Raw genomic sequence first — 18398 nt, forward strand, 5'->3', positions numbered from 1 at the left:
CATCATAATTACATCTAACATCTTTACTTGTGTCCAGCTTGAGGAATTTGTTGATTCAAGTGTGCTACTCTGAATGCTGTTCTTTTAGAGTTCTCAGCATACTTTTCCATGCAGGCAATGCACAAGGCAGAGGATATGACACATTAATTCTTGCTAACCTAGAGTCTACCATATCTACCATAGCATCGGATATATGGGTGCTGTATAGAGTTTTCTGAATAAAAGAATGAGATCATTATTTTCTAAATTTTTTTAAATTTTATTGTCAAGGTGATGTACAGCAGGCTTACAGTTACATAATAAGGTAGTGAGTCCATTTCTTGTCATATTTGATACACCCTCCCTCATTTTTCTTTCCCGTCCCTTGTTGAGATAAACATATATACAATATCCAGTGTACCAAAATCAGATGCAGTGACCACAGGGGATATGTCATCCTTCTTTCTTCTACATATTAATTTTCAAAAAGCAATCCCTGTGAGAGATGGTAGAACCTAGAAAATAGGTATCTTGCTCTATCCATCATTTTTCCCTCCTGCCCAACATCTAATAGAGTACTATGCATATAATAAGTGCTTTATTAATGTTTGCTAAGTTGAACTAAATTGGTCATTGTATATGGAAAACAGCTGCTCATTTACCACACTGGAGAATGTAATAAGAGAGTGAAGTTCAGCCTCTGGTTAAGTAAGTGAGATGTAGGAGCCATCAGAGAAAATAAATTATTGTCATTAAAATGTGAAGGATAAAATTTTGCCAAAAGGTAAAGAAAAAGCTGGGCGATGGTGGCTCACGCCTATAATCCTAGCTACTCAGAAGACTGAGATCTGAGAATCACAGTTCAAAGCCAGCCCAGGCAAGAAAGTCCATGAAACTTTTATCTCCAGTAAACCACTTAGAAAAAGCCAGAAGTGGTGCTGTGGCTCAAGTGGTAGAGTGCTGGCCTTGCACACAAAGAGACTCAGGGACAGCGCCCAGACCCTGAGTTCAAGCCCTAGTACTGGCAGGAAAAAAAAAAAAAAGGTAAAGAAAAGATTGGGACATTAAGCTTTTAGTGGCTTTACGAGTTCAAGATCGTTTCTTCTCTCAGATGATTTTTTAATTCTCTTTTTTCATTATTATAAAGGTGATGTACAGAGAGGTTACAGTCACATAATTCTGGTAATGAGTAGATTTTTTGTTGGACAACATCTCTCTCTCCTCATTTTTCCCCTCCCATCCCCACCCACAAGTTGTTTAGTTCATTTTCAACATAATGAGTACTACTGCTGCATTTGGATGTTTCATTCTTTTGCAAACAAAACAAATTCAGCTTCTTTAAAAGATGTTATGATTTCACAAGATTACCACAGGCGTTTTCTCCTGTATAATAGGAATGATGGTCATACATCTCCTTTTCAGAGACTGGTGTGAGGATTAAACAAGACTCCACAGGTAAAGGAGTCAGCACAGTACTTGACAACTTATTAGTTGCTGAATAAATGTTAGCTTCCTTACTCTTCCCCACCCCCACTTGGTTCAGCTTTACTTTTTCTTATGTCAAGTATTTACAATTTCTTATTTTTAATATTATTTTTATTATCTTCAAGTAGTTTAAGGAGTTTACAAATACAATGTATTCTGAGCCATGCCACCCCTTTCCACATTCTCCCTCATCCTTTTCAACCCTATCTCTCCCCTCAGTCTTCTTAATTCTGTAGGAGATGCATTGAGTCTTATGATTGCACCCTCCCTCCCCCACCTAACCTTCCTCTCTTCATTCATGTGTATGTGCCAGTATTGGGGTTTGAACTCAGGGCCTCCTGCTCTCCTTGACTTTTTTTTTTTTTTTTGGCCAGTCCCGGGCCTTGGACTCAGGGCCTGAGCACTGTCCCTGGCTTCTTCCCGCTCAAGGCTAGCACTCTGCCACTTGAGCCACAGCGCCGCTTCTGGCCGTTTTCTGTATATGTGGTGCTGGGGAATCGAACCTAGGGCCTCGTGTATACGAGGCAGGCACTCTTGCCACTAGGCTATATCCCCAGCCCTCTCCTTGACTTTTTAGCTCAGAGCTGATGCTCTACCACTTAAGCCACACCTCCACTTCCAATTTTCTGTGATTACTTGGAGATAAGAGTCTCACAAACTTTCCTGCACAGGCTGGCTTCAGACCTCAATCCCCCGACCTCAGTTTCCTGGACAGATAGGAACACAAGCCGCAACACTGGGACCTTTTCTTACTCTCCATTTGAATAAATCAATTCATTTTGCTAAATCTCATTCACTAATCTATTCAGTTCACATTCATTATCCATTCCACACTGACTGAGGATCTAACTTAAGAAGAAATGACACTTTAAGTCTTCACATAGAGATTTTTGACTCTGGAGAAAAAAGGAGTTCAGCTCACTAAGCAGCATGGATGGTTATACCAACAGAGTTTAGAATACAAGTTAAATTAGGGACTAGTAATAGAATATAAATCTGAAGAGCCAGTAGATGAAGAACAAGAAAATGGATGGCATTGAATGCCAACATCAACATTTGGGCTTTTACCCTGTTGGCTATTGGAAACCAGGACCAATATCTGACCTCAGTTGTCATCGTCAGTTCTAACCCTCTTCTCATCTCAACTTAGTCTTAGCCAATTATTCTTTTTTTTTTTTTTTTTTGCCAGTCCTAGGCCATGAACTTGGGGCCTGAGCACTGTCCCTGGCTCCTTTTTTGCTCAAGGCTAGCACTCTGCCACTTGAGCCACAGCGCCACTTCTGGCCATTTTCTGTATATGTGGTGCTGAGGAATCGAACCCAGGGCCTCAAGTATACGAAGCAAGCACTCTTGCCACTAGGCCATATTCCCAGCCCATTAGCCAATTATTCTTGCAAAATTGTTTTACCTACCATTACATGTCCAGCCATTCCAGTTCTCTGAGTCCACACTCTTGCATCTCCCTATGGAGAACTCTGACACACTTCAGCTACCCATGTAAGAAATGAACTCAACATTAGTCCCAAAGATTCATTCATGTTCACTCTGTCATCCTCCACCCATTTCTTCAAGCCAAAGGCTATGATCTACACATTTTATCCCTTTGTCTCCTACCTACTGTCTTAATAGTCTCTGGAATCATATTCCTAAATACCTCTTAACTTGCCCTATTTTTCTCATTCTAACTGAATCAACACCAGCCCAAGCCAGCATTTAATCCCCTTCAAATGGGGAGAATGTTCTCAGAACTGCCCATCCCCCATTTTGCCTTATACCACTCTTCAGTGCATTTTCCACACAGAGGTAAAGTTGGTTTTTTGGAATTGTCAATCTGAGTAAGGTAGCTCTCTCCTTCATTTGTGCTTGTGTGCATATGTGTGCCTGTGTATGTGTGTATGTGTGTATGTATATATCAGTTCTGGGGCTTGAACTCAGGGCCTGGGCTCTGTCCCTGAGCTCTTTTACTCAAGGCAAGTGCTCTAGTACTCGAGCCACAGCTCCATTTCCAGTTGTTAAGTGGTTAACTGGAGGTAAGAATCTTATGGACTTTACTACTTGGGCTAGCTTCCAACAGTAATCCTCATATCTCAGCCTCCTAAGTAGTGAGATAACAGGTGTGAGACACTGGCACCTACCTTGTCTGTTTGAAAATTTCTTTAATGACTTCCTATCACATCCTTAAGATTGGTTGCAAGGCCCAACAAATTCATCATTGCAACACTCCACATTACTTTTCCTATTGTTAGCATCTTTTTTTGAATAATTACTTATTTATTATCAAAGTGATGTACAGAGGGGTTACAGTTTCATACGTGAGGCAGTGGGTACATTTCTTATACAATTTGTTATCTCCTCCCTCATTTTCCCCTACTCCCCTCTCCCTTCCCCTCTTGCCCCCATGAGTTGTTCTGTTGGTTTACACCAAATGGTTTTGTAAGTATTGCTTTTGGAGTCTTTTGTCTTTTTATCCTTTGTCTCTCGATTTTGATGTTCCTTTCCCTTTCCTTGTTCTAATACCACTATATGCAATATCCAGGGTACTCAGATGAGATACAGTGATGGCACGGGGACACCACAGGCAGGGGATACAAGAGGATCATCAACAAAAAACCGCTACAGTTTCACATGGCATGTTGAAAATAATTACAACAGTGATATAACACTCGTTTCCATAACATGGAGTTCATTTCACTTAACATCATCTTATGTGTTCATAAAGGCATAGCTATTGGGCTCTTGTGATCCTCTGCTGTGACTAGCCTAAACCTGTTCTAATTATTCCCTATGAGAGAGACCATAGAGTCCATGTTTCTTTGGGTTGTTAGCATCTTCACACATGCAGTTTCCTCTTATGTAGCTTGTCTTTCCCTTCCCCTATCATCTATAACCATCATGCATCACTTGCACAATGCCTATCAACCTGGAAATATTGTACAATATTATCCCTCTGTTCCAGGCCTCAGCACTGCCTGGCAAACAGTAGCTGCTCATTAAAGGCATGAGTAACCGAGGGTGACATGATGGCAACTGTGCAGCATCTTTCAGATGTCCTACAGAAGATTGCCTTCAACAAGCCAAAGGCTAGATTCAGGAAGCTACTCCCAAGGGAGACAAATGCCAGGCCTGAATTTGCCACACAGAAAACGGAGAATGAATACAGCCTAAAAAGAAAATAAAGTTACTTATGTCCACTATTATGTTCCTGAAATAAAGTAAAAAAAGTACCACATGGTGTCTACAAAAAAATACAAAGAATAAGACATCAACTATCACCCCCACCTGGATGGCTTAGATGGGATTTGTTACTTTAACAGTTTGTCATGGCCCCACAGCTTTCATCAATCTCCCTGAAAAAGAAGCCCCAATAGGCAGCTCACATTTCAGGACTTTATTAACTCACTCAGTTTATAACTGTTTGCTAAGGCCTTTTCACTGCATTAGAAAGTATCCTACAGCCAGGGGCGGAGATATATCATGCTTGTAATCTTAGCTAATCAGGAGGCTGAGATCTGAGGATTGCAGTTCAGAGCCAGCCTGAGCAGGAAATTTTGTGAGACTTTTATCTCCAATTAACTAGAAAAAAGCCAGAAGTGGAGCTGTGACTCAAGTGGCAGAGTGATGCCTTAAGCATAAAAGCTAAGGGACAACACACAGGCCCTGAGTTCAGGCCCCAGGAAGGGCACACCAGAAAAGAAGGAGAAGGAGGAGGGGGGAAGAGGAGGAGGGAGGGTGGCAGGAGGGAGGAAGGGAGGGAGGGAAGGAGGAAGAGAGGATGGGGAGGAGGAGGGAGGGAGGAAGGAAGGAAGGGAAGAAGGGAGGGAGGGAGGGAGGGAGGGAGGGAGGTAAGTAGCCAATAGCCTAGAGAGGCTTTCAAGTGGCCTTTTAATCTACCTCAAAAGAAAAGCTATTTATATGTCCTACTCAAACCACTACATTATTTCCCATATTGTATTTGACATGAGTAAACCTCAACCAGTAATGTAAAATAAATCCCACAGGATTGCTTAGTGTGACAATTGGCTGATACTGTACCTACTTTTTAAAGTTTACTTCTTATAAAAGTATTTTTGTTCATTGTCTTTTTTTGACCAGTGTTTTCATCACTCAGTGAATATAAGATTGTTAAGTTTGTGCTCAACCCCTCAGGAAAGCAGTATGGAGGTTCCTAAGAAGGCTAAACATAGAGCTCCCCTACGACCCAGCAGCCCCACTTTTGGGCATCTACCCAAAAGACAACAAGCAAGACCACATTAAAGCCACCAGCACAACTATGTTCATCGCAGCACAACTTATCATTGCTAAAATATGGAACCACCATTGGCCACCTGCGTGTGACCTGGCATGCTCTGTAAGTGTTGTAACATCATTGGCCACCTGCGTGTGACAAGCTTGACATGTAGTATTTGCCTTTATAACCCGACCCTATGGCCTGGGGCACGTGGTCCCAGCTCCCCAGTCTGGGCCGCAGCCCTGGCTGGCCAGCCTGCTTTTTACAGTCGGTCATGGTTCCAGCTCCCAAGTCTGGGCCATGACCCTGGCCAGTCAGTATACTTTTTACTTCCCCAATAAATCTATCTTTTTACTTGAAAAAAAAAAAAAGAAACATGGAACCAACCTAGATGCCCATCAGTAGATGAGTGGATCAGGAAAATGTGGTACATATAGACAATGAAATTCTATGCCTCCACCAAAAGGAATGACACTGCCCCATTCGTAAGGTAATGGAAGGACTTGGAAAAAATCATATTAAGTGAAGTAACCAACACCCAAAGAAACATAAACCCTATGGTGTCCCTCATAGGGAATAGCTAGTAAATGATTAGGCTAGTCATGTTAGAAGATCAAAATATCCCAATAGCTACACCCATGTGATCACATAAGATGATGCCAAGTAAAATGAACTCCACGTTACAGAAACGAGAATAATACCACTGTTGTAATTATTATCAACATGCCATGTGAAACTGTACCTTTTGTATTTTTTCTTTCTTTTTTGTCTGTTTATTTGATTCTTTAGTTTTGTTTCTCTTGTATTCCCTTCCTGTGATTGTACCCTAGCTACCACTATACTTCATCCGAATACCCTGGATACTGTTTATACGGGTATTAGAAATGGGGAAGGGAAAGGGAATATCAAAAATGAGAGACAAAGGACAAAAAGACAAACCATTTCAAAAGCAATACTTACAAAACCATTTGGTGTAAATCAACTGTACAACTCTTGGGGGGAGAGGGAAGGGGGAGGGGGAGGGGGGAAATGAGGGAGGAGGTAAGAAGTTGAACAAGAAATGTACTCACTGCCTTACATATGAATCTGTAACCCCTCTGTACCACACTTGGACAATAAAGAAAAAAGTTTAATTAAAAAAAAAAAGATTGTTACGTTTGTCTTTGAATAAGCTTTCACTGAAAACCTAACAAGCTAAAAACCTGGTGATAAGTTATTTTAATGTCAAGTCTCGATTCTTTTGGATATATATATATATATATATATATATGTTTGTTTGTTTGTTTTTGTGCTCATATTGGGGCTTGAAATCAGGGCCTCTCACTTGGCAATTTTGCTCAACGCTGGTACTGGATCCTTGAGTTACACTTTCTATCTTTTTGCTGGTTCATTGGAGGTAAGAGTCTCATGGCCTTTTCTACCTGAGCTGGCTTCAAACCTCAGTCCTCAGGTCTCATCTTCCTGAGTAGCTAGGATTACAAGTGTGAACCACTTGAGCTGTGCTGAATAAATAAATTGCTAAGAAGCCACTTAAACTTTGTACTGAGGTAAATTACAGATCTATCTCTACCTATGACTCTGGATCCATTAATATCACTAAAGAAATGTTTCTTTTTCTTAAACTGGGACCAAAATACAAATCTTACAGTTTCTGTAAATTTGGTTTTTTAATGGTGATGTTGACCAAAGATTTATCCAAAGGCCTTAAGTGAGTCATTTCTCTGCCCCAGCCACCCCTTTCTAGGATATAGGTCAAGAAGAGGACCACTAAAGTCTCCTGGCTTTGGAAACATATCCCCCAATCTCAAAGGAGAGCCAGACATTATGTAACAAATTGTTATACAATGTAATGTGTGCAACAATAAAATTGGGAGCAGGTAACTTGGCACTATCTCTCCCTGGAGCTGTTGGGAAAGAAAATCTTCGAAGTTAAAGACAAAAAAAAAAAAATGTCTTTAGAGTTGAGCTCTCCAAGGCGAAGTAGGAGCTGGAGACAATGGCAAATGTGAAGAAGTCATGCCAGGCAAAGGAAGCAATTTGGTAGTAGGCCTGGGGGTTGAAATCAGCATGTGGATCCGAGAAGTAGCTAGCAAAGGCTTTGTGATAACTGGAGCAGAGCACAGCCGGAGATGGGGCTGCGGGAAGGGAGCTCAGAATGCTGCTGGAGCCAGAAGCGCTGCTTTATATTGGGTAGATAAATGAGAAGGCATGGAAGAGGATATTTTAATTGACTAAATATAGTTATATGTGTTTTAAGGTATGATTTTCAATGCAATGCGGGCCGATTCAATCAAGCTAATAAACATATCCATCACCCCCAAATATTTAACATTTTTGTCATGAAAACAGTTGAAACTTGCTCTCAGCAATCTTGCGCAGCATATTGAATGCGGCTCATAATTGAGTTAAGGGATTAAGGGATTTTAAGGAATGAAGAATGATGAAGATTTTCATTATAGAAAGATCACTCTGGAGTAATAGCTGAAACTACAAAGAAGGTGAGAAAGGTCAAACACAGGAAGACCAAACAATGCCATCATTAGCTTGAATGTGCAGATGATGAAAGGCAATGGGAATGAACAAGGATTTTTAACATGGGTTGCAGGCACACGTGATGAGCACACATATTTACCATGCGTATATACACATTGCATGCACATTTAGAACAGGTGTGCACACATGTGTACACACATAAGCATTTATAAAACCATATGGTCAGAGTGTGATGAGTGCTTAGATGTGAGTGAAAAGGATAGGGCAAAGCAGAAGGTTACTTTCTCAGAGGAGGAAATACAACAAAAGGGCTTATGTGCGGCTGGTAGGAAGGTAAAATGGTACAGCCTCCATGGAAAACAATCTGGCAGTTTCTGCAAAGATTCAATAAAGTCTCCACATGACCCAGACATTTCAGTCTTCAAGCTGTATGTGGGGGCTCAGAACATAATGCCCCAAACTACAGCACCTTGCATCCTGAGTACTTTGAGCTGAAGGCAATTGGAAAGCCCTATGGACAAGATGACTCTGACCTCTCCTGCTGCTTAATCACATACAAATAGTATGTCCTGCAACTAGCCTTCTTAGCTGAACCCAGTGATTAAACATCTCCCATTTCTGTGCGTTACTATGGAGAACTGACCTAAGAGATAGGGAAAGGTATGGAAATTGGAGGGTTTGTTTGTTTTACTAACTAATTGTTGGTTAGCATTCAGTTTGGTTTGAACTGGCTTGAATTTGCTTTGTGTTTGGCACACAACAAAAATTAGAAGAGGGGCTGGGAATATGGCCTAGTGGTAGGATCCTTGCCTCGTATACATGAAATCCTGGGTTCAATTCCTCAGCACCACATATATAGGGAAAGCCAGAAGGGGCACTGTGGCTCAAGTGGTAGAGGACTAGCCTTGAGCAAAAAGAAGCCAGGGATGGTGCTTAGACCCTGAGTCCCAAGCCCCAGGACTGGCAAAATAAAAATAAAAGGAAATTTATAAGAACATAGTTCACCAAAACAAATTACCTTTGGTTGTGATTGGCCTGATTAGCTCAAACATTATTGACTTCATTTATTTCTTTTTATCTTAGGCTTTATTTTTCTGGTTTTGTTGTTGTTGTTTGGTTCTAGTGCTGAGGCACCCAATTCAGGGCTTGGGATCTGTCCCTGTGTTTTGTTTTGTTTTTCTCAAGGCTTGTTCTCTACCACTTGAGCCACAGCTCCACTTCCAGCTTTTTTTTTGGCGGGGGGGGGGGGGGGGGGGGGGAGGGGCGGTGTTGAGGTAGAGATAAGAGGGAATTCCCTGCTTGTGCGGGCCTCAAACAGTGACCCTCAGATCTCAGCCTCCTGAGTTGCTAGGATTACAGGTATAAGCCACCAACCAACCCTTTGCTGGATCTTTAGCTTTGCCCTGCCTTGATTTGCCTTAACTTGCCTTGTTTGGCCTAGCCTGACTTTGTTTTGCTTTGCTTTGTGTGTGTGTTTCTTTGTTACCCAGGAGTATTTAACCAACCAAGCATTAGAATAATATGGGGGGAAATCAAATTTAGCCAGTATATTTGTTTAACCTATGGGTGAAATGAAAAGAATGATATCTATTTCTGTGTAGTCAAGGCATCACTAAGAAAATACCAAAGGGCAAAAATAACTAAAAATAAATTGGAAGTAAATCCAATCCTTCCATTTGTTAAATATCTAGATAGATATTTAACAAATATCTACCCTTAGTACCCACAGCTGGGTCTTGTCATTTAGCTTTCCCAAAACACAGTGGAACCCATCAAGTCAATAATAGCCAAGAGACTGGCAAACTGTGACCACACACCATAGCAGGAACTGCATACCTTGGTAGGGAGGTCATAAATGTGACAAATCACATCCCATGTGTCCAAACAGATTTCTTCTATACAGTAGAACTGTATTGCTGTGTCTTCTCTCAGAAAGATGTAACAATACAAAAAGTATGAACGTTCATTTTCTAGATCTCAATTCTCTTGCAAATATGTAATAATTCCATGAAAAAGAGTTAATTTACTAGATTCTGTCCTGTTTCACTATTGTAAAACACACCTCTAAAGCTGAACATAAATGTAAATAAAATGTAAAATAATGACAGTAATGCAAAAGGAGCACTTTTATTGGATGCCTTTTCAAGTATACCAAGTCTTCTGTAGAATAAAAATAATACTAACTGGGCTGGGAATGTGGCTTAGTAGTAGAGTGCTTGCCTAGCATGCATTAAGCCCTGGGTTCGATTCCTCAACACCACATAAACAGAAAAAGCCGAAAGTGGCACTGTGGCTCCAGAGGTAAAGTTCTAGCCTTGAGCAAAAAGAAGCCAGAGACAGTGCTCAGGCCCTGAGTCCCAAGCCCCAGGACTGGCAATAATAATAATAATAATAATAATAATAATAATAATAATAGCAAAACCCATGTACATACTCTAAATACATTTAACTCATTTAACTCTTACAACAATTCTGTGTAGTAAATTAGTGCGCCCATTTCATTAAAATACTAAGCGCCATTAAATGACTTGTTCAAATATCTAATGAGTAATAGCAATCTCTCCCCAGTTCATTCTTTGAACTCTTCACAAAACTCTCTGAGGAAGTGAGACTGTGGCTCAAACTGGTAGAGCACTAGCCTTGAGTGGAAAAGCTCAGGATCTGTGCCCAGACACTGAGTTCAAGCCATATGGCTGGCAAAAATAAATAAAACTTTCTGAAGTAGGCAGGAGAGAGTGAAGGGGGGAGATGATAGAAGCACATTGTATGCATGTATGAAAACAGCAGAATGAAACTTTATAAAACCAGAAAAACTGGGCTGTTAAAAAGAATAATACAGAAGTGTGAATAGGATCAAAGCACACTATGAACACATATAGAAGTACCACAATAAAACAATTCCCTTTTTGTAAAATTAATATACACTAAGAAAAGATAACATCAAGATAACAAGAATGAGACCAACAACAAACACTGTAACCTTTGGTTTTATTCATGAAAAAAAAAAAAAAAACTCCAGTCCCAACTTCAAATTTTTTTGAAAAATTCTTAGAACCACAGAGCTAAATGAAAATGTTCTAGAAATATTCTACTCTTACATTTCTATGACTAACAGAAAAATTCATGAGCCCCCCTGTCCCCCCCACCCCCTCACCCCCATTGGGGCTGGCTATACCTTTAAGACAGTCCCCGCCCTGGGACTGCGTGGCTATTAGCCACTCCTACCTTCCCCCCCCAATCCGGAACCGGAAAGTCGACCCAAACCAGTCCCGTCTCTCATCGCAGAGCACATGTCTCTTAATGGCGCTGACCTGAGCCCAGGGGGGCGGTTCTGGGGGCCTGTGATCTCTGACTCTGCGAAGTTCTGTGACATCACCGTGATGGACAGTTCATCAGCCAATCATTAATACCCAGTTAGTCCCTCCTCTTCCTGCCACCATTATTGTTATATAAACCCCTCCCCTGAATAAAACTTGGGGAGTTCCTGAAGCTTACCCAGAGTTGACTGTGCATACCTGGCCTCCTTATTCTCAGTGAGTATGGGGGGGGGGAGGGTGTTCTCGCAACCACACCCAGTCCAGAGCTTACCCGTGGCCCTTGCTCCCACATTACTTCCTATTGGCCAAAGGCTTGCGTGAGAGCGACAGGGGAACACACAGGAGGGGGCAAAAAGACCCAGGATCTCCACAGAAGGGGGTTTAAATTTAGCTGGGCACCCCCCCCCCCCCCAGACAGAAAAAGAGAGCCAAGTTTCCCTACCCTTTCCTGTAATCTTTTCAGGGTATCTGTCCTTGCATTGAGGTCTTCCAACCATTTTTGAACTGATTCTGGTACATGGTGATCTATAAGGGTCTCACTTCCATTTTCTGCATGTGGTTAGCCAGTATTGCCAGTACCATTTGTTGAAGTGGCTGTCTTTCTTCTACCCTATGTTTTTTGGCTCCCTTATCAAAGATTAAGTGGCCATAGGTCTGCAGGTTCATTTCGAGGTCTTCTATTCTATTCCATTTGTCTTCAGGCCTGTTCTTCTGCCAGTACCAAGCTGTTTCTGTTCCTATAGCTTTGTAATGAAGTTTGAAGCATGGTATTGATATTCCTCCAACACTATCCTTCCTGCTAAGGATTGATTTTGCTATTCCAGGTCCTTTGTTATTCCATATGAATTTTTGGCTTGCTTTCTCTATCTCTTTAAAGAATGCTGTTGGGATTTTGATGGGTATTTCAGTCAATTTGTAAATTGCTTTGAGCAGTATTGACATCTTTATGATGTTTATCCCTCGAATGCAGGAGCATGGAAAGCTTTCCATTTTCTTAAATCTGCTTCAAATTCTTTTTTCAGGTTTTTTTTAAAGGAGGATACCAAGGAAAATTCCTTTTTGAAGATTGCTCCATTATCACTTTTTTTTTTTTTTTTTGCAGGGGGAGGAAGGGTCATGGGGCTTAGATTCAGGACAGGACCTAGGTGCTGTCCCTGAGCTCTTTCACTCAATGCTAGTGTTTTAGCTAGTTTTCTAGTGGTCAATTGAAGATAAGAACCTAATAGACTTTCCTGCCCAGCTGGCTTCAAGCTGCGCAAATACTCAGATCTCAGCCTCCTGAGTACCTAAAATTAACATGTATGAGTCACCAGCACACAGCTGTTATTACTTTTTTTTTTTTTTGGCCAGTTGCAGGGCTTGAACTCGGCCTGGGCACTGTCCCTGAGCTCTTCAGCTCAAGGCTTGTGCTCTACCACTTTGAGCCACAGTACCACTTCCAGTTTTTCTGGTGGTTAATTGGAAATAAGAGTCACACACACTTTCCTGCCTGGGCTGGCTTTGAACTATGATCCTCAGATCTCAGCCTCCTGAGTAGCTAGGATTACAGGTGTGAGCCACTGGTGCCCGGATTTGTTATCACTTATTTCTTCTTGTTCCTACTTAACACCTGAAAAATACCTTCTTCTTTTCAGGTTTTTATAGTTTTCATAATAGAGTTCCTTTACATCTTTGATTAATTACTAGGTATTTTTTAGGCTATTTAAATAGAGTTGCTTTCCTGATCTCAGTGTTGATCTTCTCGTTGTTGGCTTATAGGAAAACTACTGATTTTTGTGGGTTAATTTTTTTCAATTTTATTGTAAAGATGATGTACAGAGGGGTCACAGTTACAGGAGTCAAGTAATGAGTACATTTCCTTTTTAACACCGTCATCTCTTCCTTTATTCTTTCCCAGGTTTTTCCCTCCCAACTTGTCTCCCCGAAGTTGTATAATTCATTTCCAACATAGTGTCTAGTGGGTTTCACTGCTGTGTGGGTTAATTTTATACTGTGCTACTTTGCCAAAGATTTGGATCAGCTCAAGTAACTTAAGAAAGGAATTTATGGGGTTCTTTAAATACAGAATCATGCCATCTGCAAAGAGGGAGAGTTTTATTTCTCCTTTCCCTGTTTGGATTCCTTTATATTTTTCTCTTGCCTTATTGCTCTTGCTAATACTAAAATGTGAGTACTATATCGAGGAGGAATGGAGAGAGTAGGCATACTAGTCTTGTTCCTGATTTTAGAGGAAATGTTTTGAGCTTTTCACCATTAAGTATAATGCTGTCTGTAGGTTTGTCATATACAGCCTTTATTATATTGAGGAATGATTCCTATCTTCTCCAGAGCTTTTATCATAAAGGAGTGTTAAGTCAAATGGTTTTTCTGCATTTATTGAGATGATCATGTGTTTCTTGTCCTTGCTCTGTTGATGTGATACATTTATTGACTTAGGTATATTGAACCAGCTTTGCATTCCTAGAATGCATCCTGTTTGACCATAGTGTATTATTTGGGGTAGGGATTAGTTGTTGAATTTGTTGGCCAGAATTTTATTAAGAAGTTTTGCATCATGCCTAACATAATGAAACTGTAACCTCTCTGTACATCAGTTTGATAATAAAAATTTAAAAAACAAAGTTTTGCATCAATGTTCATCAAAGAGATGGGTCAATAGTTCTCTTTCTTTGATGGGTCCCTATCTGGTTTGGGGATGAATATTATGATGGCTTCATAGAATGAGTTTCATAGTGACCTTTCATTTTCTATTTAATTGAAAAGTTTGAGGAGTAATGGCATGAATTCTCCTTTGAAGGCCTTATAGAATCTGGCTATAAATCCACTGGGCCTGGGCTTTTTTTTTTTTTTTTTTTTTTTTGATGGAAGGTATTTTATTGCCATTTCAGGCTCCTAGGCATGGGTTGAAACTTCCTAAGGAAAGATCTAAAGTCATAAAAAATCAAAGACTGGATAAATGGTATTGCATCAAACTAAAGAGTTTCTACATGACAAAGGACATAACTAAAAGATAAATAGAAAGCCCGCAGAACAGGAGACGATTTTTACCAGCTATGCATCAGACAAGGGCCTCGTATCTAAAACAAACAGAGCTCAAAAAAATAACCCCCCCCCAATAAACTCTCAAAGAAACAACACTTCAATTAATAAACGGGCTAAAGAGAAAGAGGTAAGAATGTCTAATAGACACATAAAGAAATGTTCATTATCTCTGCCCATAAAAGAAATGCAAAAGAAAACAACATTGAGGGTCACCTCACCCCAGTTACAATGGTCATTATCAAGAAAACTAACAACAAGTGATGGCAAGGATGTGAGGAAAAGGAAACTCTGCTATATTGTTGGTGGGAATGTAAACTTGAGGAGCATGGATGTTCCTCAAAAGATTAAACATATAGCTTCCCTATGGCCCAGCAATTCTACTCTTTGACATTTACCCAATAGAATACAAACAAGGCCACACTAAAGCTACCAGCACAATCATGTTCATTGCAACATTGTATACCATAGCCAAAATATGGAATCAATATATACTCAATGGAATTCTCATCTTCCATCAGAAAAAAATGATATTTTGCCATTTGGAAGGAAATGGAAAGACTTGGAAAAAATTATATTAAGTGAAGTAAGTCAGACCCAAAAAAGCATAGGTTGCATGGTTTCCTTCATTTGTGATAACCAGAATATGCCTATAAATCTACAATCAACACACTGGATGGAAAAAGACAAAAGAATTATAGTGTGACATGATAAATTATACAGACATTCACACAATGAGAACAAAGGAATATATTCTCATAAGAGGATCACAAAGTTCAATAGTTATGATGCATATGATCATATAAATAATATTTTTAAATGAACTCCAGGAAATGGAAACGAGAGTTTTATTTTTTCTCTTCTTTTTTTGTTTCTATTAAATATTTTAAATATACAAAACACAGTGTTGGGGAACATATAAGACCAATTTCTTCTTCCTGAATCACCTTTTCCCATCATATTGTATAATATGATATGATATGATATGATGTTTCCCCATTACTACTCTTTTTCTATCATATTTCCACACATATTCTATGGGGTTGGGAAGCCACTATGGCCTAGTGGTAAAGTGCTTGCCTTGTTAGAAATGAGAGTTTTATTTCTTTGTTTCTATTTTTGTTTTCTTTACCTTTTGTCTTGTTTTTAGTTCATCTGTCTTTGAGAGGTAAGGGAGGGCACAGAAATGAAGGGACAAAGAGTAAACAAAACTAGCAGTGATACTAGACACTATTTTGAAAATGAACTATATAACTTGTGGGTGGGGATGTCAGGGAAAAACTAAGTGAGGGAAGAGGTGATGTTGTTCAAAAATAAATATTCTCATTACACAGTTACCTTATATAACTGTGACCCCTCTGTACATCATCCCTACAATAACAAGATATATACTTTCTAGAAAAGAAAAATTATGGGGATAGCTTGTAAAACTAAATGCAGATTTCTACATTAACAGCTAAACAGAGAAATAAATTAGTACCCTTTCATTTAACAATCATGTGTGAGCCAGGTGCTTGTGTCTCATGCCATAATCCTAGCTGCTCAGGAGATCATGATTAGGAGGTTTGTAGTTTAAGGCTAGCTAGGTCACATACACAAGGTCCCTTCTCAAACAATAGCTGGACATGGTGGCATATACCTGTCATTCTACCTATGTAGGGGGCTGGGTCAGGAGGCTTATTGTTTCAGGCCACTTCAGACAAAAGGGAAAAATCCAGGAGACTCTATTTCAACGGAAAGAAGCTGAGTGTGGTGGCAGCTGATGTCATCACAGCTGCAATGGAAAGCATAAAACACACATGTCACTGTCCAGGTGCAGGCCTTGGGAAAATAACCTGTAGAAGAAAGAGCTGAGGATGTGACTTAGTGATAGAGTTCCTGCCTAGCAAGTGAAAGGTCCTGAGTTCAAATCCCTATACTGCCAAAAAAGAAAAAAGAAACTTCATGAGTGAAAAATTGTGTAAAAATTAAAAATTTGCAATCAATGGCTGTTGAGACACTACACTGATGGATCATAGCCTGGTGTGGGTGGGGACAGGGAGACAGTGAAGTACGGAAAGGGATTATGGATTCATCTGCATTGTTCTCCCTGCTCCCATGCCACTCCTTTTCAAGAAAGCCTGTCATTGACAAGACACTGAGCCAAGCTATGGCTAATAATATCCAAATGATAATAGACTGCCTATCAGTAGACACTTCCACAGAGTTTGCAGTTTTGATATGCACCCTAGACATGTAACAGATCATGCATCATGGGAAAATTAGGCTGATTCATTGCCACCTGGCATCCTTTGGTCAACTCTGGCCATGGAACTGCACACTATCCTTGAATAGTATAATCTTTAGAGGTGACCTCTCTAAATTAGGGTTGGAAAAAGTTCATAGGGTCACTGCCTATGGCATACACATCCTGAACATCTACAGAGATGATTTTTTGGGCTGTTGAGGGATGAGGACTCCAACAAGGTTACACACACCTGTTTCGCATACCCAATGATGGATTGTGGAATGCCAGCAATAGCAGTAGCTCTCCCGACTGAGTTGGGAAGCACATCCCTTGATTCCTGCACCTGAGCCATATACTCTCATATCTCCATCTTGCAACATCCCTTTTCCAGTGAGTGAGCTGCACTGACTAGTGGGGTCAGCAGCCTTGCCAGTAGAACCTTTGTGCTGTTGGTCACAGAACTGATCTCTTCCAGTGTGTCAGTTATCACTAAAAGCTCTGACAATGGGGTTCATGAGTTCCAGTCAAAGTGATAATTCCCTCAGACAGTTTCTCCTTCCAAGATCTTTCTATGTCTCCTAGCTGATCTTCTTAACTGAGGCTCCTTCCTTTCCTATGAGGTAACCAACTTCCTTTCCATGCATAAGTAGCCAGATGGTGAGAATGACCTTTGGCCCACCTGCGGTCAGCACAGGTGTCCATATTGAGCAGTGTGATGGGAAACTATACTTGAAGTGGTCATGCCTTTGGACACTGGTGATGGAGAAAGCCCAAAACCACAGGTGTGGCTAAACGGAAAGGGGGAGTAAGGAGGGTTAAAGGGGGCCCTGTGGGTGGGCAGAAGAGGAATACAGGGTAGAACAGGAGAAGGAGAAGGGAGGGGAAGGAGACCCTGAGTGATTGGAGGGCTGGTTAAGGTGGGCAAGAAGGTTCAAGCAGTGACTATTCCAGCTGTTGCTTCTGCTGGTCTCTACGTTGGTGTTTATTTGTCATAGTTTTATCACAGTTTCTGAAGCATTTCCAAACTCTGGTTGAAGTTGTATTTGTACAGTTCCCATCTGTCTTACTTTTCTCTTTTTTTAAGTATGATCAGACCTCTTCTTGCCTATCCTCATCTTGCTGAACTTCTCTAGCACCTTATATATACAGCCTGTTTTCCACAATGTAAATCACAATGTAAGATCTGTTTTGTTCTCTCTGTGTGTTGGGGGGGATGTATTGGGGCTTGAATTTAGAGCCTCACATTCTCACTGGGCTCCTTCTACCATTTGAGCCACCCCTCCACTTCTGGCTTTTTGTTGATTAGTTGAAGATAAGAATTGCTTGAATTTTGGATTTATCTGTCTAGGCTGGCTTTGAACCATGAGCCTTGGATCGTAGCCTTCTAAGTACTAGGATGATAGGCTTGATGTGTGGCTTATGCTGTTTAATTTTACTTTTCTAGTATTTTCTAAGCGATTTGCATCTATTTTATGAGGATGTTGCCTATCATTTTCTTTTCTTGCAATAACTTTTTTTTTCCTTTGGCAGCAGGATAAGACTGACCTCATAAAATGGATTTAGAAGTGTTCCCTTTTCTAGTTTTTGGGGATAGTCTAAGCAGGATTGGTCTTAATTCTTCTATAAATAT

The sequence above is a fragment of the Perognathus longimembris genome, chromosome 10 (genome assembly GCF_023159225.1).
Source record: "Perognathus longimembris pacificus isolate PPM17 chromosome 10, ASM2315922v1, whole genome shotgun sequence".
NCBI classification, from domain to species: Eukaryota; Metazoa; Chordata; class Mammalia; order Rodentia; family Heteromyidae; genus Perognathus; species Perognathus longimembris.